This window comes from Bos javanicus, chromosome 22, assembly GCF_032452875.1.
Source record: "Bos javanicus breed banteng chromosome 22, ARS-OSU_banteng_1.0, whole genome shotgun sequence".
Lineage (NCBI taxonomy): Eukaryota > Metazoa > Chordata > Mammalia > Artiodactyla > Bovidae > Bos > Bos javanicus.
The window spans coordinates 8,659,421-8,684,976 of NC_083889.1; the positions used below are offsets into that span (position 1 = coordinate 8,659,421).

General features: G+C 41.5%; 2 long non-coding RNA genes across 3 annotated transcripts in view; one reads left to right on the plus strand and one right to left on the minus strand.

Annotated features, from left to right (window-relative positions):
* Positions 1-11,427, plus strand: part of LOC133235040 (uncharacterized) — a 42,252-nt gene extending 30,825 nt beyond the window's left edge. Inside the window, exon 2 of the long non-coding RNA XR_009732424.1 lies at positions 11,089-11,427. This is a non-coding gene — a long non-coding RNA (uncharacterized LOC133235040). The remainder of the gene's footprint in view (positions 1-11,088) is intronic.
* Positions 6,048-19,997, minus strand: LOC133235038 (uncharacterized). Of its 2 annotated transcripts, none has more exons than XR_009732423.1 (3): positions 19,838-19,997; positions 18,763-18,947; positions 6,048-6,332 (listed from the first exon to the last, which is right to left on the minus strand). It is a non-coding gene; the product is annotated as an uncharacterized LOC133235038 (long non-coding RNA). The 2 variants fall into 2 exon arrangements; XR_009732422.1 differs by lacking the exon at positions 6,048-6,332 and adding an exon at positions 14,829-15,207.
* Positions 19,998-25,556: the final 5,559 nt, after the last annotated feature.

Sequence of the window (25,556 nt, forward strand, 5' to 3'; positions counted from 1 at the left end):
TGCCATATCACTGTCTAGGCTTCTTTTTAATTATCCTATCCAGACTAACTCATGCCTTTCATCAGTTCTGGAAAACTTTGAGCCATTATCTCTTCAAATATCGTCTGTCTACCAGCCCATTATCTCCTTTCAAAATTCCTACTAGGGGTGTTTTAGATATCATTACTTCACTTTCTGTGTCTCTTAACCTCTGATTTATACTTTTTCATTTTATGCAATATTTTAAATAATAATTATTATTAATTTATTTTTGCATTCATCTTCCTGTTGAGTAGTAATTCTCTTTTAATTCTAGACTATTTCCAGTTCAGTGATTCTTGCTTCAGCTGTGTCTAACCTGTAATTTAGCTTATACCTTGATTTTTTTTGTTTTTATTTACTATATTTTTCATTTATATAATCTCTTCTTGAGTCTTTCTTTCAAATATGCCTGGTCATTTTTGAGACACAATCTCAGTCAGTTATCTCTTTAAATGTGTTACCTGTCATATTTTTTATTATTATTTTTTAAAATTTAATTTTATTTTTTAACTTTACAATATTGTATTGGTTTTGCATTCTCACCATCCTAAAATCTGAAGACATTCTGCTTTGTTTTCCTTGTTTGGAAAATGGGAATGAACATTAAGAAAAAAGTAATAAAAGTAATTGCTTTGAGAACTGTTTTGAGGATTGAATACTAATGGTATGTAAAGTTCTTAGAGAAATTCGAGCACCGAGTGAACTACACAAGTGTTAGCTATTGCTGCTCTTGCTATTGCTGCTGTCATTTGTAGAAGGGATTTTGTTCTTTGCCAACTCCCTCCAAATGACTTGTTTTACTCATGTGCTAAGTAGTTTTTGATTGTGAGCTCATGTTCCTTGAAATATTATCAGTGGAAAATTCTTAAGGCTTGTATGCATATTAGATGCATTTCTCCAGAAAGGCTATGTAGAGCTTTTTCCAAGGCCAATCCTAAGTAGTTTAAATTAAATTCTTTCCTTGGATATTTTTCTTGCCTTTTCATACTGTTCAAGGCCAATTTTCCTTCCAGTACCAAAGAAGGGCAATGCCAGAGAATGTTCAAACGACTGCACAATTGCATTCATTTCACACATTACCAGAGCAGGTAATGCTCAACCTAGGCTTCAACGATATGTGAACGGAAAACTTCCAGATGGACGAGCTGGCTTTAGAAAAGGAAGAGGAACCAGAGATCAAATTGCCAATATCCATTGGATCATAGAAAAAGTAAGGGAATTCCAGAAAAACATCTACTTCTGCTTCATTGACTACACTAACGCCTTTGACTATGTGGATCACAACAAACTGTGGAAAATTCTTAAAGAGATGGGAATACCAGAACACCTTACCTGCCTCCTGAGAAGCCAGTATGCAGTTCAAGAAGCAACAGTTAGAACCAGACATGGAACAACAGACTGGTTCCAAATTGGGAAAGGAGTACATCATGGCTGCATATTGTCACCCTGCTTATTTAACTTATATGCAGAGTACATCATGCAAAATGCCAGGATGGATGAACCACAAGCTGGAATCAAGATTGCCAGGAGAAATATCAGATATGCAGATGACACCACCCTTATGGCAGAAAGTGAAGAGAAACCAAAGAATCTCTTGATGAAGGTGAAAGAGGAGAGTGAAAATGTTGGCTTAAAACTCAACATTTAAAAAAGAAAGATTATGGCATCTGGTCCCATCATTTCATGGCATATAACTGGGGAAACAATGAAAACAGTGACAGACTTTATTTTCTTGGGCTACAAAATGACTGCAGATGGTGACTACAGCCATGAAATTAAAAGATTCTTAGGGGGGATCAGGATGGGGAACACATTAAAAAAAAAGTTGATGCAAAATAAACATTTCTGCCTATGTCTCATTAAAAAAAAAAAGAAAAAAGATTCTTGCTCCTTGGAGGAAAAGTTATGACAAACCTAGACAGCATATTAAAAAGCAGAAACATTACTTTACTGCCAAAGATCTGTCTAGTCAAAGCTATGGTTTTTCCAGTAGTCATGTATGGATGTGTTAGAGTTGGACCATAAAGAAGGCTGAGCACTGAAGAATTGATGCTTTCAAACTGTGGTGTTGGAGAAGAGTCTTGAGAGTCCCTTGGACTGCAAGGAAATCAGACCAGTCAATCCTAAAGGAAATCATCCCTGAATATTCATTGGAAAGACTGATGCTGAAGCTCCAATACTTTGGCCACCTAATGTGAAAAACTGACTCACCGGAAAAGACCCTGATTCTGGGAAAGATAGAAGGCTGGAAGAAAAGGGGACAACAGAGGAGCAGATGATTGGATGGCATCATTGACTCAATGGACATAAGTTTGAGCAAGCTCAGGAGATGGTGAAGAACAGGGAAGCCTGGCATGCTGCAGTCCATGGGATCACAAAGAATCAGACATGACTTAGCAACTGAACAATAACATTCTTGTTGTGAGTCCAGTCCACACGGACACTGTGAGTCCAGTCCCAAATTTGCCTGAGTGTTGGATTGTCATTATGAATTCTCAAGGAAGACTTGTTTCCCCTTCAACCTTAGATGGACTAAGATAAGCAAACTTCCTTAATGCCATTCTTTGCAAGGTAGGTTCTTTGCTGGTTTAACTGGTGAGATTTTCACTCATTAAGGTCCCGGCATTGGTATGAGTATCAGTGATTGTGAGTCCCATGGTAGGATGATCCAGTATTTGTAGGGAGAGGAAAAATGGCCCTAGATCATACACTAGCTTAAGTAGTTGCTTATTTTTGAGAGTTCATTGTTCCTGGTCATTTTTGATTACTTTTATTGCCACCTCAGCCATCCTTTAGAAATATATTTTGAATATTACATCCAGGATTTGCACATATTTTGAAACTGGAGATTTTTTTCTATTAAGGGCTAGATAGTCAATATTTTAGCTTTCGTGGGTCACATGGTCTCCATTGTTATTAGCTCTGCTATTGTAGCATAGAAGCAGCCATAGACAATTCATAAACAGATGGGTCTGATGGGTTTCCATTAAGCTTTATTTACAGAAGCTTTATTGACCCAAGGCCTTCAGTTTTTTGACTCTTGTTCTATAATATAGCTGATGATAGAAGACGGAAGAATAATGCTGCCTCCAAGGCTCCTGGCAGCCATAGCCAAAGGGGAACTGACGTTGCTACCTGATTGAAACTTTCCTTTTTATTTGGAGCTTAAAGTCTTAGAAGAGCAACCCCTATAGGGGCTTCCCAGGAGACAACCCCTAGGGTGGGAGGTTGGCCAGAAGCTAGAGTTAGGATGTGGGGGAAACCTGAGGTGTTTACTGCCATCCAGATTCTTTCTGATACAGTCTCCTGCCTGGTACCTGTAATGATTCCTGCCAGACCACAGATGCTTAGGAGTTTCCAAGTTTCATCCATCCTTCCCAAAGTTCATCAGTGTCTGTATAACCTCTAAACCTGCCTGCTCCTCCTCTGCCAACAGGATATCTTCCATGTCTCAGTGATGATTCAGGCCAGGATAACTGCTTTTTCTTTTTTTTGAGCCAACTTAGATCCTCATCATGAATTAAGGCTGTGCTTTTGACTGACTCCTTGGGCCTAAACAACAATGTTATTTGTCATATGAACTTAAAAGGGGGTGGAAGTGGGAGATGCATGTACTTTATAATTCCCTGAAATCTGACTATGGACACTTTTACAACAAAGGCAGCTTCGGTACAATTTTTGGAAACATAAAAGCTTTTGTTGAGCAGGTTGTGAAGGCTTACTGGCTGGAGAGAACTCAAACCTATTTTAGGTGGTACAGGTGCTAAACTTGTTGGTAGGAAGGTGGGAATCAATTCTGAGGCTACAGGTGCAAAGAAAAATATTTATTGAGATGGCATCTCTGAATGTAGTTGCTCTAAAGCTGGGTTTTCCCATCCCCTTATTTGAAGTGCTCTGGAGAGCTGGCATTTCCACAGGCGTCTTTGTTAGTGGGGAGTTGGGCCTGTCAACTGGTATGGAGAAGGAAATGGCAACCCACTCCAGTATTCATGCCTGGAAAATCCCATGGACCGAGGAGCCTGGTGGGCTACAATCCATGGGGTCGCAAAGAGTCGGACACGACTGAGCGACTTCTGTGTGTGTCTGTGTCAACTGGTAGGTTAATCTTACTAATTAACAGGAAGTACACAGACCTCAGAAAGTGCCTCAGCAGATTGGCAGAGTGTCCGTCTGTTTCATCCGGGTAATTCTGAAAAGGTTGCAGGCAAACGGCACCTTTCACTTTAAGAAGCAGAACCATGGCTTTGTAACCATTTTAAAAATTAGAATTTGAGGGACTTCCCTGGTGGTCCAGTGTTTAAGAATCCACTTTCCACTGCAGGGGGCTTGGGTTCAGTCCTAGGTTGGGAAACTAAGATCCGACATGCCACGTGATGCAGTCAAACAAATAAATTAATGAAAAAATTAAGAGTTTGAGAAGCCCACATTGTTGAAGGTACGGGCAGTTGTGGGGTTTTTCAGAAACCTGTCCAGAGGAAGCCTGGAGGAATGGAAGGGCTGAATTTTAAATGCATCATTCTTATTCTCCCGTCCCCCTGGCCTAGCTTTTTTCCTTCTTTGCACTTATTTTAAAAGCCCATCTCCCTCCTCCTTCCAGTGAAAACCCACGCTTCATCCCTGAGTCTGTTGTGGAAGAACAGACTGGAAGACATCTGCCTCTTGCCTTATTTTTTTAAATTCCTCTAAACGCGCCAAGTCTCCACCGCAGAGCCCTGACTCCCTGAACAAACCAAATGGTGGCTGTTGGCATCGTAGTGACAGCTTGTTAATGGAGGAATCCTTGACAGTGTGACAACCTGTGTGGGTTGCCTCGGGAAGCCAAGTCCGCCCCCGCACACACCCCAGTCATTAACAGGTGGGGAGGAATCGCAAAGAACTGCTGCTGAGCAGGGAAAAATACTCCACCAAATGCTTACGTGTATTAAAAAATACTTCCAAATTGGTATCATCTCTCTCTCCTAGTTCTTGTTAGCAGGAAAAAGCAAAGCAAAAAGTTGCTTGCTTTTAGGGTCAGAGGAACCTGGATTTGTAGCTGAGTTTGGCCACCTCCCCGCTGTGTGACTTTCTGAACATCCCCTCGCTGAATCTCAGTTTGCAGACAGGAACACAGTCAGAGACACAGTCGTAGACGTCACCTATCAGTGTTCAGTGGTTAAGGTTTCTTTTTAGGGTGACGGATTGGCCCGATTGTTCTTGTAGTTCTGTCAAGTGTCGATTTTTAGATTTTGAGGCAGTGTCCTTTCAGTGCATTGAGTTGGAAATAGCTTTGTCTTCTTGAATCGGGCCTTTCATCATTAGAAGGTGACTTCCTTTATCTCTAGTCTTTTTGTCTTACATTATTTTGTGTGATGTTACTTTATGTGCTGATAGCTTTATAAATATATATATATATATATATATATCTCTGTATTTATGACTAATTCCATTTGTTTTACAATATTTCTGTGTCCTCATGTGTCTTGGGATGAAAGATGGGGGATGTAGAGACAGGGCAAGCTTGGGTTGGCTTTTGCTTGGTGAAGGCAGTCACACTGATTGGACTGGCTTCCTTTCTTTCCAGCTTTTTGAAGCCCCAAATATATATTTTGTACACACACACATTCTCTGAAAGAAAGCCTCTTAGAGCCTACCTGTGGTGGCACCACTCATGCCAGCTTCTGAAGACTTCCCTCCCAGCTCTGACCTAGACTAAAAAGGGTATAGAATGTATTTCTTTATCTGTAGCTCTTAGCATATGTCTAAGGGCTCCACTTAATTTAGGAGACATTCAAGACTGTTTAAAAGAATGGTTTTAAAACCTTTTAACACCATTCAAAGAATGGTTTCTAAGGGTCTCAGATCCCTTTGTGAATATGATGAAAGCTGCAGATTGTCTCCTTAGAAAAAAATGCATAAATACAAAAATTTAAAACAATTTCAGCGTATGATATCTACCTTCTAAGATTCCAGAGGTTCCAAGTAAAGGAACCTTTCTTTAAATACTTATGTTTAAAAAAAATAATGGATTAAAAGACAGGGTGAAACAATTTAAGAAATGCAAACTTATATGTCAGAATGGCAGCATGTGTAACCCTGGCAGAATTCACTGCCTACCATGATCTAAGGTGGATCAAACTTACCAGGGAGAACATGCAATGAGCTGCTCTGCATGTGTGCGCTGGAGACCTGAGCTGAGGATTAATCCAAGGATCTAGAACCAGTGAATACTGTGACCCCAGCTGAGACTTCCAGAAAACATCCTCCAAGGGAGGTCTTCATAAACCAGGGTATGCCCCAAGCTTCCCCTGAAGAAAATTCCAATTGAAGATGAGCTGAGGAGAAAAAATAAAACACTGAGGAAATGCCACCATGAGAGATAGTCAGCAGGTGCAACAAATGGAAGCTTTGATGCCCAAGAAAGCAGAATGAAGTCAGCTGAAAAAGTACATGCACACTTTGTTTTATTGTGCTTCAAAGATATTGCAGTTTTTACAAATTGGAGGTTTGTGGCAACTCTGTGTGGAGCAAGCCTATCAATACCATTTACAGCATTTGCTCACTTTGTGTTATGCTTTGGTAATTCTAAAAAAGAGTGGATATGTGGATATGTATAGCCGATTCGCTTTGCTCTATGCAGAAACTAACACAATATTGTAGATCAACTATACTCAAATAATAATAATAAAAAAACATATTTCTAACTTTGTCTTTATGATTATATTTGTTATAGTGATCCGTGATCAGTAATCTTTGATGTTACTGTTAAAAAGGTTATGACTTGAAGGTTCAGATGATGGTTAACATTGTTGGCATTTGGTATTTTTAATTGAGGTATGTATATTGTTTTTGTAAGGCATAATGCCTACTTAATAGACTACAGTATGGTATAAATATAACTTTTATATGCATTGGGAAACTGAAAACTTCATGACTTGGTTTGTTGCATTATTCACTCTATTGTGGTATCTGGAACCAGACCTGCAATATCTCCGAGATGTACCTGTATTTTCATATAAGTGAGTTTAAAATATTCAAAGTTAAAGAAGAATAGACTCCATAAAATGGAGGTAATGGAAAAGGATATTCTAACATGAGAAAAGTAGCTATGTTTACATATGAAAAATATTGCCATAGGGGAGAGAAATAATTAACCTTATTTAAGGATAGTTTAATCCCATGGACGGAGGAGCCTGGTGGGCTGCAGTCCATGGGGTCGCTAAGAGTTGGACACGACTGAGTGACTTCACTTTCACTTTTCACTTTCATGCACTGGAGAAGGAAATGGAAGCCCACTCCAGTGTTCTTGTCTGGAGAATCCCAGGGATGATGGAACCTGGTGGGTTGCCGTCTATGGGGTCGCACAGAGTCGGACACGACTGAAGCGACTTAGCAGCAGCAGCAGCAGCAAGGATAGTTTAAACCAGGTGTGACTAAACAGTGAATAAATAAGTTGGAGGAATTGCCTGAGGAAATAACCCAGAATACAGAGGAGAGGAATGAACAGTTGGGAATTAGGAAAGAGAATATGGAGGAAGGAGAAAACAGTTTTATCCTCAGTTCCGTTCATTTCAGTTGCTCAGTCATGTCCAACTCTTTGCGGCCCCATGGACTTCAGCATGCCAGGCCTCCCTGTCCATCACCAACTCCTGGAGCTTGCTCAAACTCATATCCATCATGTCGGTGATGCCATCCAACCATCTCATCCTCTGTCATCCCCTATATCCTCCCACCTTCAATCTTTCCCAGCATCAGGGTCTTTTCCACTGAGTCAGCTCTTTGCATCAGGTGACCAAAGTATTGGAGTTTCAGCTTTAGCATCAGTCCTTCCAATGAATATTCAGGACTGATTTCCTTTAGGACGGACTGATTGGATCTCCTTGCTGTGGGACTCTCAAGTGTCTTCTCCAACACCACAGTTCAAAAGCATCAATTCTTCAGTGCTCAAGCTTTCTTTATAGTCCAACTCTCACATCCATACATCTTTCTCTCTTTAGTCGCTAAGTTGTGTCCAACTCTTACAGCCCCATGGACTGTAGCCTGCCAGGCTTCTCTGTCCATGGGATTCTCCAGACAACAATACTGAAGTGGGTTGCTATTTCCTTCTCCAGAGGATCTTCCCGACCCAGGAGTTGAACCTAGGTCTCCTGCATTGCAGGCAGATTCTTTACCAATTGAGCTATGAGGGGGAAAAACCATAGCTTTGACTAGATGGACCTTTGTTGGCAAAGTAATATCTCTTCTTTTTAATATGCTGTCATATTAAATACCCTCTATGCATGGTAGTGAAGCAACAACTATTATATATACCCTCTATGCATGGTAATGCATATACCCTCTATGCATGGTAATGAAGCAACAACTATTATGCAGAAGGAGAAAGTTTTGAAAGTTACTAGAAAAGACATTACTTACAGAAGTCAGTGTTGGACAAAAATCAGACTGTCATCCTCAGTAACACATGCCAGGACATTAAAAAAAAAAAAAGAAAATAATATCTCCAAGGCACTGAGGCAAAATCGTGTGAGTACATATTTTAACTAACGTAAATGATGCACTTCTGCATCCCCCAAACCACAGAGGACAGTGTCTTCATTAAATGGTGTTGGGAAAACTGAATAGTCACATAAAAGACTTAATCATACACAAACTGAACTCAAAATGGGTTAAAGACTTGAATGTAAAACCCAACACACAAAAAAGTGCCTAGAAGGAAATAGAAAGCAGCAGTAAGCTCCTTGACATCAATCCCAATGTTGAATTTTCAGATTTGACTCCAAAATCAAGGGCAACTAAGGCAAAAATAAGCATGCGGGGCCTTTGTCAAACTAAAAATGTCTGTGCAGCGTAAGAAACCATCAATACAATGAAAAGACAGCCTAGTGAATAGTGAAAATACTTGCAAATCATATCTGATAAAGAGTTAATATCCAAAATATAGGAACAATTCAAACAACTCAATGGCAAAGAAAAAAAAAAAAAAACCCTCCCAAACAATTTGATTTCAAAATGGACAGAGAATCTAAATAGACAGTTTTCCAAAGAAGACATGGATATATATGGTCAACAGACCCAGGACAAGATGTTCAGCGTCACCGATTATCAGGGAAATGCAAATCAAACTACAGTGAGCTATCATCTCACACCTGTTAGAAGGGCTATAATCAAAATGAGAAGAAATAGCAAGCCTTGGCAAGGATGTAAAGAAAAGGGAACCCTCACTCACTGTTAGAGGGAGTGTAAATTGGTGCCACCACTGTGGAAAACAGTATGGTGTTTCATCAAAGAATTAAAAATAGAACTACAGTATCAATTCCACTTCTGGATATTTTTCCAAAAAGAACAAAGTCACTAATTTGAAAGATGCATGCACTTGATGTTCATTGCAATTTTGTTTAAATAGCCAAGGTTTGGAAACAAGCCAAGTGTCTATTGGTAGATAAATGAATAAAGACGATATGGTATATACCTACAGTGGAATACTACTTAGCCATAAAAAATCTGCCATTTGTAACAACATGACTAAGCCTTGAAGGCATTATGCTAAGTGCAATAAGTCAGACAAAGACAAATACTGTTTGATGGCATTTATATGTGGAATCTAAAAAGCAAAACATATGAACAAACAAAACAAGATGAAAGTCATCCATACAGACAGCAGATTGGTGGGTACCAGAACAGCGGACAGTTGTGGGCAGGTGAAATGGGTGAAGGGGGTAAGCCGTATGGTGACAGATGAGAACTAGACTTATCGTATAGATCACTTTGTAGTGCATGCAAATATGGAATTATTATGTTGTAAGCCTGAAACTAGGAAAATGCTATATTCCAATTTTACACCCCCCTAATATAAAACTCAAACCACAAAATACAAACATCCATGGGGAATATCCTCAAGTATTGAGTTTATTCCTGTTGGTAAAATTAAAGGTGACTTTTAGTTTTATCTTAATACTTCTGTATTATTCACCCCACTCCAGTACTCTTGCCTGGAAAATCCCATGGATGGAGGAGCCTGGTAGGCTGCAGCCCGTGGGGTCACGAAGAGTCGGACACGACTGAGCGACTTCGCTTTCACTTTTCACTTTCATGCATTGGAGAAGGAAATGGCAACCCACTCCAGTGTTCCTGCCTGGAGAATCCCAGGGACGGGGGAGCCTGGTGGGCTGCTGTCTATGGGGTCGCACAGAGTTGGACACGACTGAAGCGACTTAGCAGCAGCAGCAGCAGCAACCACAATAAACATGATTAACTTATGTAATAGAATAAATATTAAAAAAACAATGATCTGTATTGAAAGGATAGGAAGTCTCCGTGTCTGTTCAAATTAAGCCCATTCTTTAAGGATTAGCTCCTTTGACACTTTATCCACGAGGCCATCCTGCTGTTCCTTCCCCTCTGCAGGATGGACTCATCCATTAGGCCCAGAGGGAACACAGTGCTGAGGGCCCATGGTAATATTTTAATTTTAAATCCTTTTAAAATCAGAAGGAAAAGCTGCATATAATGTTAATGAGCACATAATAAGGCATACAACCTGGATTGTGTTTTATTTTTGTCTTTATACCAATGTGGTGGTAAAATATAATTTAAAATTAAATTTGTATTATACATTAAATTATATTTATATATTTATTATTTATATATAATTGTATATAATTATATATTAATTTTCTTCTTTTTAATGCAGAAGGAACACATGAAGGCAAAAATGCCCAGGGCCCGTGGAAGTCATAAAGCAGCGCTGTACCTCTGACTTCCTGTCTTCATTTTGGTTGCCCCAGAGGCAGAGTCTGAGAAAAGCCTCTGCAGGCAGATTATTTGGGAAATGACCTTAGCAAGCAGATGTCAGGGAGCAGAGAGAGAGACAGAGAGAGACAGAGGGAGGGAAGTCCATAAAGTCATGAGTTCTTAAGGTCAAGGCGGTGGGCCACAGGGTTTAGCTTCTCCAGGACCTTCCTTCCGAAAGACGAGCAGAGTGAGTTCCAGTGTTTCCCACCTGAAGGCTGAGATGCCAGGCTATTTATCTGCTGACTGTGGTCCTCTCTTCTTTGAGCAATGACCCTGAAGGCTGCTAACTTCTTTACACAGGGCTTGTATAAGCTGATTGGCTCCTGACACTGGGGCAGAAAACCAAGTGTTAGCTCCGGGTGAGATGCTGTGAGCATGAGAGTGAGATTGCATGGCTCAACACAACTGAAGCTAAAGCCAGAGCAGGGCCAAGGTGATATACCCCACATGACCAAGAGTGGCTGCTGCCATTCCCCTGGAATCAATCTCACATAATCCCCACACTCCCAAGCCATTTTATTCATACATCCATATGAGCTCTTTTTACATTCAGCCATGTCTTGTGTATCCCATACTTCCTTCTGTCCTTGAAATAAAAATTCCTTGAGGTCATAAGCCATTCACATGGCACAGAACCTTCCACATAGTAGGTACTCGATACGTATTGATTTCATTTAACAAAGAGGGCCCTGGACTAGGATTTAAGAGAACTGAATCCAAGTCCCTACTCTGATGCTAATAAACTGCATAATTTTGGGCAACCCCTTGTCTCCTGGGGATCTCATAACTGTATCTATAAAATGAGGAGCATGTACAAGATCTTCTCCAAGGAGCCCTTTGGATCTGTGTGATTATTCCCGTCCACACAATTCCATTCAGCATGAAGAAAGGTCCAACTGCATTCTCCTCCCAGTGTCAGCTGCTGGAATTAGAGGGGTGAACGCAGCACAGTTTTACTATGCAAAAATGAAGTGTCTCTTCGTGGAGAGAGACAAACAAAGAATTATAGCACCTTGTGGGCAGAAGCAAATCAGATGGCTGATGACACACAGTGGGATTTGTAACCAGACCTGGGACGTGTCAGGAGGAATTCTTGCAGAGATGATTCTTAAAGAATGTGTGATAAATGATGGGGAGATTCTGGTGAGAACAGAGGAGGACAGGCCATAAGGAGCTGGTCCAGGGAACGGCGACACCTTCCTCCAGGGTGAGGACAGAAAAGGAATGCTTGTAAGGCTCTTAGACTTTCGGACCAGCACTATCCCCATATCTCATGTTGCCTTTCTGAGATTGACTGCTGTAATCAAATACTAGTTTTCATCTGTGTGTTGGCTCCAAGGTGGGGAGAGAACTAGGGATGTGGGCAATATACCTCCCATAGTGGGAGACAAGACATAATTTTTCTGTGTTTGCTAGGAAAGGAGAATCACCTTCACTTTATTTTATATTTATTATTAAACAGCACTGTGGAAATGGATTTTTAAAAAGTGCAGCCACAGACTAATGGAGAGAAGAGGATGTATTAGCCTCTAGACAGGTCCTCAATTTATATATGTTCAATCAGTCCAGTGTTCCTCTCGTTGATAATAATGAGTACATTTCTTTCCAGAAATCAAAGCCCTTGTTATTTTCTCCCTAAGATGAAGGGAGTATTTATGTTATGATGATCAGGTATGTGTTACCCTGTAGAATACACTGGAGATGCTTGTAGAAGCAGCTCTTTCATGCTAAGGGCACAATGGGGAGCATGCACCGCAGAGACCCTAGTCCTCTGGATGTACCTGCTGACATATCCCCTTTCTGTTCTGCCTGAGCATGAGATCACCTCATAATTTTACCTCCTGGGGTCATTTGCTGCTTTGGGAACCAATGCTCTTTGCTGATAAACATCCCCACTGCACATTAATATTGTGCTTAGTAGGTTTCTCTTTTTGGAGAAATGACCCTAATTTCAACAACTTGCTTCATTACAGAGGAGAAACAAATGATGAAATTTGTCAAAGTAGTGGCTGGAACACAGTCTTCCCAACATTTCCCTGGAAGAGGAAGCAGAGGAATATTGGAGAATAGACTTTATTTCTTATAGGGAAAGTCACTTCTTAGAAAAGTTTGGTTCAGAATGTGAAATTTGATGTTGGTTACAGGTATGAACACTGATTCACTGCTGCTGATGCCTGGACATATAGGAACTACTCAAAAGTAAATCTGGTCACCCCTCCAGTTTTCAGTTGTACCATGGATGTTTAGTCTTAGCACAGGTCATCTGTGACCTTACAATAGAGGGAAATGAGGAAAGGATGAAGGAAAGGCATGAAAGAAAGGATGTATATACTGAGACTTTGCAAGGTGCACTGGTTAATTCATCTGTTCTTTTACTAATGACTGGACAAAGCATTTTACTTACATTGTCAATTCAGTTAACACATTAATGAAACATGGAGTGAGTCATTTACTGTGAGGATTAAAATATCATCTCATGCAATCTTTACCTCAATATCAAGAAGTTAGGAATTTCATTATCCAAAGTTTGTAGATAAGCAAATGAAGCTCAAAGAGTTTAAATCAAGGCTTAAGGGGATGCAACTCATCAGGGACAAAGCTGGAATTTAAACCTGAGTTTGTCTGACTCTAGAGCTTATGTGTGGGACCTCACAGGTCACACTTCAGTCACCCAGTAAGTGTTTATAAAACTCAACTTTTATAGAAGAAGTTATGGTGACCTCACTGAGGATGAGCACAGGGCATGAGGGAGTAATAATCCCCAGAATCCCCACTCTTACCTCATTCCTTGATTCATTCATCAAACACTTCTTGAGTTGATTGATATGTCTGTCTCTACACTACACTATGAGACTCAGAGATGAACAATGTATGGTTCTTATCCTGGACTGCACAGTCAGGAAAACAAAGAGCAACACTCCAAGTACAGTAGCCTATATACTAATTCAGACATGTTCTAGTGATCAGTGGCTAAGTAACAATTCACCAAAAGCTTAGTCTTTTTGCCCTCGCCATTAAATATTGTTTATTTATTTGATGACCAGGTCTTAGTTGTGGTACACAGGATCTAGCTCCATGACCAGGGACTGAAACCAGGCCCCCTGCATGGGGAGCATGGCGTCTTAGCCCCTGGGCCACCAGCTGCGTGTGCCTGCTCAGTCATGTCCAACTCTTTGCAACCCCATGGACTGCAGCCCACCAGGCTCCTCTGTCCATGGGATTTCCCGGGCAAGAATACTGAAGTGGGTTGCCATTTCCTCCTCCAGGGGATCTTCCTGACCCAGGGATCAAACTCACATCTCTTGCATCTCTCTCCTGCATTGGCAGGCAGATTCTTTACCATCGCATCACCTGGAATTCCCACCAGGGGATTCCCGAAAATCTCTCATGGTTCTATGACTGTTAGACTCATCTTGGGACCCCTCATGTTTTTGCCCACTGACCATGGTTGAGACTGTGGTCATCTGAAGACATTTTTATTCATGTGTCTGATGCCTGTGATGGCTGGATATGTGTGGGGGCTGTTCTCTCAGATCTCTGTCTCCTCACATGGGTTCTCTGCTTGGCTAGCTTGGGATTCCTCACAGCATCTGTCAATCCATGACAGATGGATTTCTTCCTGGTGACTGGTTTCCCTTGGAGCAAACCTCCCAAGAGTGAAAGTTGGAAGCTATGAAGCTTTTTCTGACTAACCCTCAGAAATCAAAGTGTGACTTCTGCATTTTGTTGATTATAAGCAAATCTCCAGTTCAGCTCAGATTCAAGGGTGGGGGTGCACAGGAGCATAAATACTGAGAAGCATAACTTACTGGGGGACAAATTTGGAGACTAGATACCACACACTAAATATTTATCAAGTTTGAGAGCCCTTGAGGGACTTTATCCCAGGGCAGAGAAAGTTTAGCCTGACTCTGGACAAAAGTAGACTAATTCTTGTCAGTCAAGAGTTTTAGTGTTTGAGGAAGCTCAAGCAGTTGGGTTGAACAGCAGTGTACATTAGTGGGTTGAGGTGTGTGGCTAGTGGAACAGAGAGTCTAGAGTTGAACAAGGCCAGTACTCTCCGGGCTTTAATGAATAGAAGAAGTGGAACCACTGAAGGTCTAATAAACAAGGAGTTTCAGGATGAGATCTGTGCATTGGAAGATCCCTCAGGTTGCCATGTGGAAGACCGATCTGAGAAGGCGATAATGGAGTCAGGATGCAGTTGAGTTGGGATGAGAAAAGCTCTTCCTTAGGAGAAAGTAAGACATTGTGAGTTACAAATTTTGTCTGGTTAGCTGAAGAGGCTGAGCGGGGAAAGGACCAGGAGGCTTCTGCACTGGGCATCATTGTGGGAGGTGGTGCTGTTTAACGTGGTGGAGGATACAGAAGCAGTGCCCATTGATGCATCCAGCCTTGAACTTGTTGATTCAGAAGTACCTGCAGGAGAATCCAGTGGAGATGCTTTTTCCGTGACGTGGTACACACACACCATGGTGCTCTGCCCAGGTTCCCTTTACAGGGCCAGTCCATGCCCCACCTGCCTTAACTGTAGGGGTGGCCGGCTGTCTGCACCTGCATCCTTATTCTGGACATTCCCCTCACCCAGAATAGCCCAGGAGGTTGTACCTCTTTCTAGAGGCAGCTCACAGCCCATGACTGAGCATGGGGCTGCGGATCACCATCCCTCTGCTACCAGGGAGGACAGCTCTGTGATGCCGTTTATGCTTCTGAGCTCCTCAAGGGCTCAGCCGAGGGTAGAGTTCCATTGAGTTCACGTCTTTATGCAGCCTCTTCCCCTGCCCTAACTTGATGCTCCCATCCCCTCCTCTCTCAGGAAATCACAAGCACAAGAGCCTCAGACCAGAGCTACTTTGAGGAAAACTGATCTAAGAGCCTTTTAGAAGGTGTCCCCATGGATAGGTTGTTTCCAGGCATAACAAGTTCTTTTCCGTTAAACCTATTCTAAAAAAAAAAAAAAATAGTAGAGAGCTCTACTCAGTACTCTGTAATGACCCACATGGGTAAAGAATCTAAAAAAAGACTGAATGTGTGTGTGTGTGTACTGACTCACTTTGCTCTATGGCAGAAATTAACACAGCATTGTAAATCAACGCTACCCCAATAAAAATTTTAAAAAATAATGGGGCCTCTTATAAGGCTGAGCTGAGTTGTGACGTGTAGCATATTTAAGATGTGTTGTAAAAATATAGCTTGTAGCAAGGTGCAACTATTCTGGAACAAAACTACCTGGTTTTAATCCCAACTCCACTCCTTACTAACTGTACATCTTGGGCAAGTCTTCTTGCCTATAAAATGGGAGACTGATAGTCCCTGTGTGCATTCTAAGTCACTTCAGTCGTGTCCGACTCTTTGCAACCCCATGGACTGTAGCCCACCAGGCTTCTCTGTCCATGGGATTCTCCAGGCAAGAATAGTGAAGTGGGTTGCCATGCTCTTCTCCAGGGATCAAACCCACATCTCTTATGTCTCCTGCATTTTCAGGCAGGTTCTTTACCACTAGCGTATATAAGACAATTATTGTAAGGAGTTAAAAAATTATTATCACTATAATGTAAAATATGATAAGAATAATTTTGTCTAGTACATTCAATGATATATTCTCAGCACCGTCAATAAGACCTGATAAGATTCTCAATAAATATTCACTGAGTGAATATGTATAAAGCAATTAGAAGAACATTGGACACAATTTCACTACTGGGAGTCGATCCAAAAAATACATTCACCGTAATATAAACCAACAGAAAGATTATTAATTACAGAAATAGCAATAGCTTGTTGAAAGCAGTTGTTGTTCAGTCGCTGTGATGTCCAACTCTTTGCAAACTCAAGGGCTGTAGCACGCCAGGCTTCCCTGTCCTCTACTGTCTCCCCAAGTTAGATCAAATTCATGTCCGTTTAACTGATGATGCTCTCTGTCCATCTCATCCTCTGTTGCCCACTTCTCCTTCTGCCCTCAATCTTTCCCAGAATCAGGGTCTTTTCCAGTGAGTCAGCTCTTTGCATCAGGTGGTCAAAGTATTGGAGCGTCAGCTTCAGTATCAGTGCTTCCAATGAATATTCACGGTTGATATCCTTTAGGATTGACTGGTTTGATCTGCTTGCTGTCCAAGGGACTCTCAAGTGTCTCCTCCAGCACCACAATTTGAAAGCATCAGTCCTTTGGGGTTTAGCCTTCTCTTTGGACTGACTCTCACATGTGTACATGACTACTGGAAAAAACCATAGCTTTGACTAGATGGACTTTGTTGGCAAAGTGATGTCTCTGATTTTTAATATGCTGGCTAGGCTTGTCGTGGGTGTCTTTTCAAGGATCAAGTGTCTTTTAACTTCATGGCTGCAGTCACTGTCCACAGTGATTTTGGAGCCCAAGAAAATAAAATCTGTCATTGTTTCTACTTTTTCCCCTTCTATTTGCCATGAAGTGATGGAACTGAATGTCACGATCTTCGTTTTTGAATGTTGAGTTTTAAGCCAGCTTTTCACTGTCCTCTTTACCCTCATCAAGTGGCTCTTTAGTTCTTCTTCACTTACCATTAGAGTGGTATCATCTGCATATCTGAGACTGCTATTTCTCCCAGCAATCTTGACTCCAGCTTGTGATTCATGACTCATTCAGCTTAGCATTTCACATGATATACTCTGCATATAAGTTAAATAAGCAGAGTGACAATATATAGACTTGTCATACTCTTTTCCCAATTTTGAACCAGTCAGTCATTCCATGTCCAGTTCTAACTGTTGCTTCTTAACCTGTGTACAGGTTTCTCAGGAGACAGGTAAGGTGGTCTGGTACTCCCATCTCTTTAAGAACTTTCCACAGTTTGTTGAAATCAGTAGCTTGTTTGAAATAGCAAAAGATTAATAAAATTTATACAAGTATTTTTATATGTGTACATATGTTAATGCACACATGTATATGTATATGTATATATGCTCAGATGCTCAGTCATGTCTGACTCTTAGTGACCCCATGGACTGTAGCCCTCCAGGCTCCTCTATCCATGGGATTTTCAAGGCAAAAATACTGGAGTGGGTTGCCATTTCCTTCTCCAATTAATACACATATGTACATACTATACAATTATCAAAAAGACTGAATAAATAAATTTTTCATTCATTCGGTGGAATACTATGCAATCACAAAAAAACGAGGCAGTGAAACAGACAGATATGGAATGATTGCCAACACATATTGTGAAAAAGGAAGGTGTAGAGAAAAGCCAGGTGCTGTGTGTATAGCCCTTCATCCTTTGTGGAAGGATATATACACATATTTGTAAATACTTATGTGTATGCACTAGATATGCAGTATGTATATGTGCATGCACACACACACGATCTCTGGTGGGAGTCCCAGGAATCTAGCAGCAGTAATTGCCTCTGGGGAAGGAAACTCATTGTCTGGACTCAGGAATAGAAAGGAAATTTAAGGTAAACCCTTGTGATTTTTATTCCATGGGGAAGGCAAGACTATCTTATTTGGAAACTAATCAAACAATTCACAATCTTTAAAAGAAAAAATTGCAATTTAACCTAGAGCTGGCTGCCTAGGGGCAGGTGAGAGAGGGGGAATCTGTTTTCAATCATCTAAGGGAGCCACAGGCATCTTGCTCAGAGATCGCAGGATGGTAAGAGCATGGCATTTTTCCTGCACAAGGGGGCGCTAAGCCCTTTACCTGGTAAATCCCCTGTGAATTGACCTCTAAAGATTGATTACAGCTCAGCCTTCCACTCCTCTGGCTTGGAAAATTAGATTGAATACCATTATTAATTTTGATGATCAGACTTGAATTCTCTGTAAGCTCACTTAGCAGGCAGACAGCTTCTAGCCTTTTATAAATAATGCCCTCCAGATGAGATCTGCCTTCTTATGGGGATGGAGGGGGTTGAGGGTGGGACAGAGCATCCACTGTGTCAGGACCCCTGCTGGGGAGCTGACTTGTGCATCAAGTCAGTTAATCCTCTTACCCCGTCCCTGGGTCTCGGCATCATTATGTCCACTTAGGTGGGAAACGGACTCTGGTGGTTAAATGACTTGCTTGCGGATGTAGAAAAGTGAATACGGAGAGAGGAGGCCCGTAACAGGTGCTGTCGACTACACCTGGGCTCATGAATAATCACGACTTTGTTTGAGGGGGGAATGCACAAGAGACCTATAAAAACACCAAGAGGAGAGAAGATGTTGGCTGGCCAAAACTGTTCCTGATGGCTGAGAAAAAGGTGCTTTTCTTAAGTTGGACATCTTCCCTCTGTTCCTCACACTGTAAAGTGGCCGTGATGTCTGAGAGGTAAGAGCTGTCACCTGGGTGAATCTGAATGGTGCCAAGGGGCTGTCCCCTCCATGCTGTTTGAAAAATCAGTGTATTTGTGAAGAGGACCAACCTGGGATGTTCTCTCAGCTCGTGCAGGTCACTCTTACTGAAAGGTAGGGGTGCTGTGACTCATAGAGAAGAAAAGAGAAATTCAGGTCACACAGGCTGTGCTGCAAGTTAGGGCCACATGCTCAGTCTTTGGGTTTTGTTTTTCCAGTTCTTCCTAAAGGTGTTAGTAGCTTCAGTGGTGTCTGACTCTTTTGCAACCCCTTGGACGGTAGCCTGCCAGGCTCCTCTGTCCATGGGATTCTCCAGGCAAGAATACTGGAGTGGGTTGCCATTTCCTTCTCCATTTCCTTCCCAACCCAGGGATCAAAACTGGCTCTCCCGCTTCGCAGGCAGATTCTTACTTATAAAAATTTTACAAAGGCCACATTACTCTGGAATCTAATCTTGCAGACCTTGAACTCAACCCCCTTATTTATTCTGAGTTCCCTTCCTCGTGAGTCACTGTGTTCTTCACTACTAACTCAGTCTATGAGGATGGACGTGACCTATCAGTTTTCAAAAACAATTTTAACTCCTAGTTTTTACAAGCAGTAATTTCCAGCTTTCTGCAATGTGGATTGGAAGTGTCTGCTTGTAAAGAACCGAGTCTTCTTTTGACGTTGACCTTTCTAGACATCTTCGTCCTGGGCCAGGCATGACAGTAGGCACTTATCCTGGCTTACCTAATTAAGTAGTGAGCTGGCATCCATTTAAAGAGCTGCAGAGAACCCGGGGAGATTGTCACACTGCTGTGTGGATTAGCAGTAGAATATCAAATACGAACCTGAGCACGCTGCCTGTTGAAAGGTGGTATTAGTGTGGTAGGCAGAGTTCTGGGTGGTCCCCAAGATTCCACCTCTTTGTGTATGTTCCAAGTAGAATCTCTTCCCTTTCACTGTGGGCAGGTCTGGTGAATGTTATGGGTGCCACTCCCATGGTTACATTACACAGCTAAGTGAAGGGATGGTACAGATGTCACTAAGTCCCTAATTAGTTTGTGAGTTAATCAAAGAGAGATTCCCTGGATAGGCCTGAGCTAATCAAGTGAGTCCTTTCAAAGATGGCTTAGGACTTCTCTGAAGTCAGAGAGGTTGTCCTTCTGGCCTGGAGTTGTTGCAACCTGAAGGACATAAATTCTGCTAACAATCTGAGCTTCAAGTGAGACTCCAGGCTGGCCAGTACCTTGATGACAGCCCTGCCAGAGCCTGGGCAGAGGACTCAGCAGAGCTGAGCCCAGACAGCTACCCTGTAGAAATCATGGGATCATCAACGGGTTCTAAGCTGCCAAGTTTGTAATTTGTCACACAGCCTAGAAAACTAATAAAGCTCCCGTGTTTGTGGAAGGAATTTAGGCCATGCTTTGTGTGGCTGACAAATTGCCTTATACCTAATTTCTTTCATTTTTTGTTTCTCTACTTAAATGTGAATGTGTTTTTTTCATGTGATGATATTTGAGAACAAGAACATACATAACTTTAGATGCCTTTGTATGATATTTTCTCAAATCACTTAATTTCCTCATGGCTTCTTTGGTTCCCCTGTGAAACAGGAATGGCTCTGTCGCTGGCATGACAGTGGGCCCACCAGGTGGCGCTCGCCAGGAACCTGGGGGTGGTGAGGGGCTTCTGCACACAGATTAATAATCGAGGGGTTTTATGGAATGGATAAGCAGCTATGATCGATTGGAAAGAAAATGGGATTTGCCGTCCAGAGAACTATGTTTACATTTTTATTCTACTTAAGAGCCATATGATCTTAGGCAAATCATTCAATTTTTCTGATTCCTGGTTTTGTTTGTTTGTTTGTTTTAATCTCTAGAGTGAGGGATCATAACAGGCTGGGGGTGAGGAGCTACTAAATGAGCTACTGTGTATGACTCATATTGTCACCTCCTGTTTGCATTTTAATCTTATCCAGGTCAGTTCTTCCCTTACAGACTGGAATTTCCTCACCCTCCTGATCTCTTGGATTGTTCTAGTAACACTGGGATTGCAAATGGGATTTTATTGGAAATGGGAAATTAGGTGACAAAGACAAGAGAAAAATTTCCATTTCCTTTCAGAGCAAAATGTCACCCTATTCTGTTTCAGTGAAGAATAAAGGAATTTGAATAAAATGTCAGTTTCCTTCTGAACTAAATTGGGAATTATAATGACATGCACAGTCTCCATTGAGCACATGAATATTCATAATTAAAAATGAAATTGTCCTTTTTTTCAGATTGTGAAAGTGAACAGAACTTCCCAGGGGTGGCCAGGGCCAGAAGAGCTGTTCATTTTGAGAAAAATTCGAAGGAAATTCTAAGATTCCAAAGTTATGTATTCGAAATTGTAACAGATGCCAGGCAAAGGTTGGTGAAACACCGTTAGACTGAGGGTGCCCCTTCCATGCCTTTTGTGTGACTCAGAGGACGTAGGAGGTATTCCTCTGGGGAGGGAAAGAGCTTTGAAAATACGTCCTGGCTGCTTACTCCGTATCCCACCCCGCCACCCTGCCTCTGGCCAACACCATAGCACACACACACACACTCATCTTGTTTTCCAGACATACTGTAGCTCTGCCTCTTCAAAATTCAATATAGTGGGTTAGGCATATATTAAGTAAGTAAAACATACAGGGAGGGTAGGATGTGCTAGAGGAGTCAGCCTTTAGTTAGTGGTTACTATAACCATGTTATAGACAAACTAAGACTGAGATTGTTGTACCTGCTGTTCTTAGTGACATCTTCAATTTATTCTCCTAATTTTATGTCTATTATTTTTTAATTAAAGGGTCTTTTCAGGATATTTCTTTGTAGTTAGTACTCACAGAGACCCACATTGTTCTAGAGGAAGAAACGGACAGGTTGTAGGTTTGAGGTCTGAACTATGGGGCCTTGGGTGAAGCCCTCATTTCTGGATCCTCATTTTATTTTTTAAGACTTTTCTGATGTGTACCATTTTTAAAGTCTTTGTTGAATTTGTTAGAACACTGCTTCTGTTTTATGTTTTGTTTTTTTGGCCACAAGGCATGTGGGGTCTTAGCTCCCCAACCAGGAATCGAACCTGCACCCCTACACTGGAAGGCAAACCTTAACTACTGGACCACCAGGGAAGCCCTGGATCCTCATTCTTGCTTGGACAATCTTGTAGTTGAACTAGATGGCCATTAAAGAGATTCTTGTCGCTCTTCATTCTTTGGCCGTGATGCCTCTACCTTTCCTGTTCCAGTTTTCCAAATGTCATAAAGATGTTCATTCATTTCTCTGGGCCCAAGAGAGGGAATCCTTTTGGGGAGAAAAGCCAAGGCTTGTGTCTATTAGAACCTTTCACCCTAAATACTCTGCTCTGATTTCTGCTCAAATCCAGGGAAGTGATTGCTTCTGCTTTGCCTTAGTAAAATGGGGAACCACTAAGGTGACTTGTTCTAGATGAATGAGCTTAATCAAGATACACCTCCCTTGATTGAAAAGGTGTTGCATGCTGTGTTTAGTTGCTCAGTTGTGTCTGACTCTTTGCAACCCCATGGACTGTAGCCCACCAGGCTACTCTGACCATTGGGATTCTCCAGACAAGAATACTGGAGTGGGTACCCGATCCCTTCTTCAGGGAATCATCCAGAACCAGGAATTGAACCAGAGTCTCCTGCACTGCAGGTGGATTCCTTACCAGCTGAGCTCCCGGAGAGGTACAGAGGTGTGATTAGCCTAGCAACTCTGCAGTACCTTCCAGAAGCCTTGGGAAGCATGAGTTTCTTTTCGTTCTTTTTCATCTGCTTGCTCCTTTGGAGTTAATGGTTTCTTCCTGTAACTGCCATGATCGACTTTCCTGGACACCATCTGCATCTATTATCCCAGTGACAGTGCCTTAATTGAAATGACATCTTAGAATTATTTCTTTAAAATTCATTGTTTAATTCAGTAAATTTAGTATTAATTAACGCCAACTGCCATGGTGTTTTGGTCCCCCATTTGTCACTCTCTCAGCTCAGTACAGGAAATAATAGGTCTATTTCATTTTACAGGGCTTATTTGACTTGGAAAAGAGAAAGAGAAAAAAGAGAGGAGGGAGAGGATGAGGAAGGGGAAGAAGAGAAGGAGAAAGGCGAGTTGCCAGATGCCACTCATCCTTGGAGGAGCCTTGACAAGACTTGGGGGTACAACCATCAGTCAGGGGAACCTCAGAGAGCCATCCACTTCAAAAGGTTTCTTTTGAATATAACATTCAGAATGAATGAATGCACATGCCTGTGCATGTGTGTGTCTCTGCAAATACACTTAACTCTATTTTCCAGCCCTGTGGGAAAATGATATGTGTACTTAATCAAATAATGTTGTGACAAAGAATTATCATGCATCCTGTTAATACAGTCAAGCTTTGTAAGAATTAGGCTATGCTAGGAATAAGGATATTGAGTCTTAGTGGTTAAATATGGTCTTAGCCCAGGTTCCCCAGAAGACACTGAGTTAACGATTGGAAAGCAAGTAACCCCATGAACAGTACAAAAAGGCAAAATGATAGGATACTGAAAGAGGAACTCCCCAGGTCGGTAGGTGCCCAATATGCTACTGGAGATCAGTGGATAAATAACTCCAGAAAGAATGAAGGGATGGAGCCAAAGCAAAAACAACACCTAGTTGTGAATGTGACTGGTGATAGAAGCAAGGTCCGATGCTGTAAAGAGCAATATTGCATAGGAACCTGGAATGTTAGGTCTATGAATCAAGGCAAATTGGAAATGGTCAAACAGGAGATGGCAAGAATGAACATCAACATTCTGGGAATCAGCGAACTAAAATGGACTGGAATGGGTGAATTTAACTCAGATGACCATTATATCTAGTACTGTGGCCAGGAAACACTTAGAGGAAATGGAGTAGCCATCATGGTCAACAAAAGAGTCCGAAATGCAGTACTTGGATGCAATCTCAAAAACGACAGAATGATCTCTGTTCCTTTCCAAGGCAACCATTCAATATCATGGTAATCCAAGCCTATGCCCCAATCAGTAACACTGAAGAAGCTGAAATTGAACAGTTCTATGAAGACCTACAAGACCTTCTAGGACTAACACCCAAAAAAGATGTCCTTTTCATTATAGGGGACTGCAATGCAAAAGTAGGAAGTCAAGAAACACCTGGAGTAACAGGTAAATTTGGCCTTGGAGTACAGAATGAAGCAGGGCAAAGGCTAATAGAGTTTTGCCAAGATAACGCACTGATTATAGCAAACACCCTCTTCCAACAACACAAGAGAAGACTCTACACATGGATATCACCAGATGGTCAATACAAAAATCAGATAGATTATATTCTTTGCAGCCAAAGATGGAGAAGCTCTATACAGTCAGCAAAAACAAGATGGGAGCTGACTGTGGCTCAGATCATGAACTCCTTATTGCCAAATTCAGACTTAAATTGAAGAAAGTAGGGAAAACCACTAGACCATTCAGGTATGACCTAAATCAAATCCCTTATGATTATACAGTGGAGGTGAGAAATAGATTTAAGGGACTAGATCTGAAAGACAGATTGCCTGAAGAACTAAGGATGGAAGTTCATGACATTGTACAGGAGACAGGGATCAAGACCATCCCCATGGGAAAGAAATGCAGAAAAGCAAAATGGCTGTCTGGGGAGGCCTTACAAATAGCTGTGAAAAGAAGAGAAGTGAAAAGCAAAGGAGAAAAGGAAAGATATAAGCATCTGAATGCAGAGTTCCAAAGAATAGCAAGGAAATATAAGAAAGCCTTCGTCAGTGATCAATGCAAAGAAAGAGAGGAAAACAACAGAATGGGAAAGACTCAAGATCTCTTCAAGAAAATTAGAGATACCAAGGGAACATTTCATGCAACGATGGGCTCGATGAAGGACAGAAATGGTATGGACCTAACAGAAGCAGAAGATATTAAGAAGAGGTGGCAAGAATACACAGAAGAATTGTACAAAAAAGATCTTCAGAACCCAGATAATCATTATGGTGTGATTACTGACCTAGAGCCAGACATCCTGGAATGTGAAGTCAAGTGGGCCTTAGAAAGCATCACTATGAACAAAGCTAGTGGAGGTGATGGAATTCCAGTTGAGCTATTTCAAATCCTGAAAGATAATGCTGTGAAAGTGCTGCACTCAATATGCCAGCAAATTTGGAAAACTCGGCAGTGGCCACAGGACTGGAAAGGTCAGTTTTCATTCCAATCCCAAAGAAAGGCAATGCCAAAGAATGCTCAAACTACCGTACAATTGCACTCATCTCACACTCTAGTAAAGTAATGCTCAAAATTCTCCAAGCCAGGTTTCAGCAATACGTGAACTGTGAACTTCCAGATGTTCAAGCTGGATTTAGAAATGGCAGAGGAACCAGAGATCAAACTGCCAACATCTGCTGGATCATGGAAAAAGCAAGAGAGTTCCAGAAAAATATC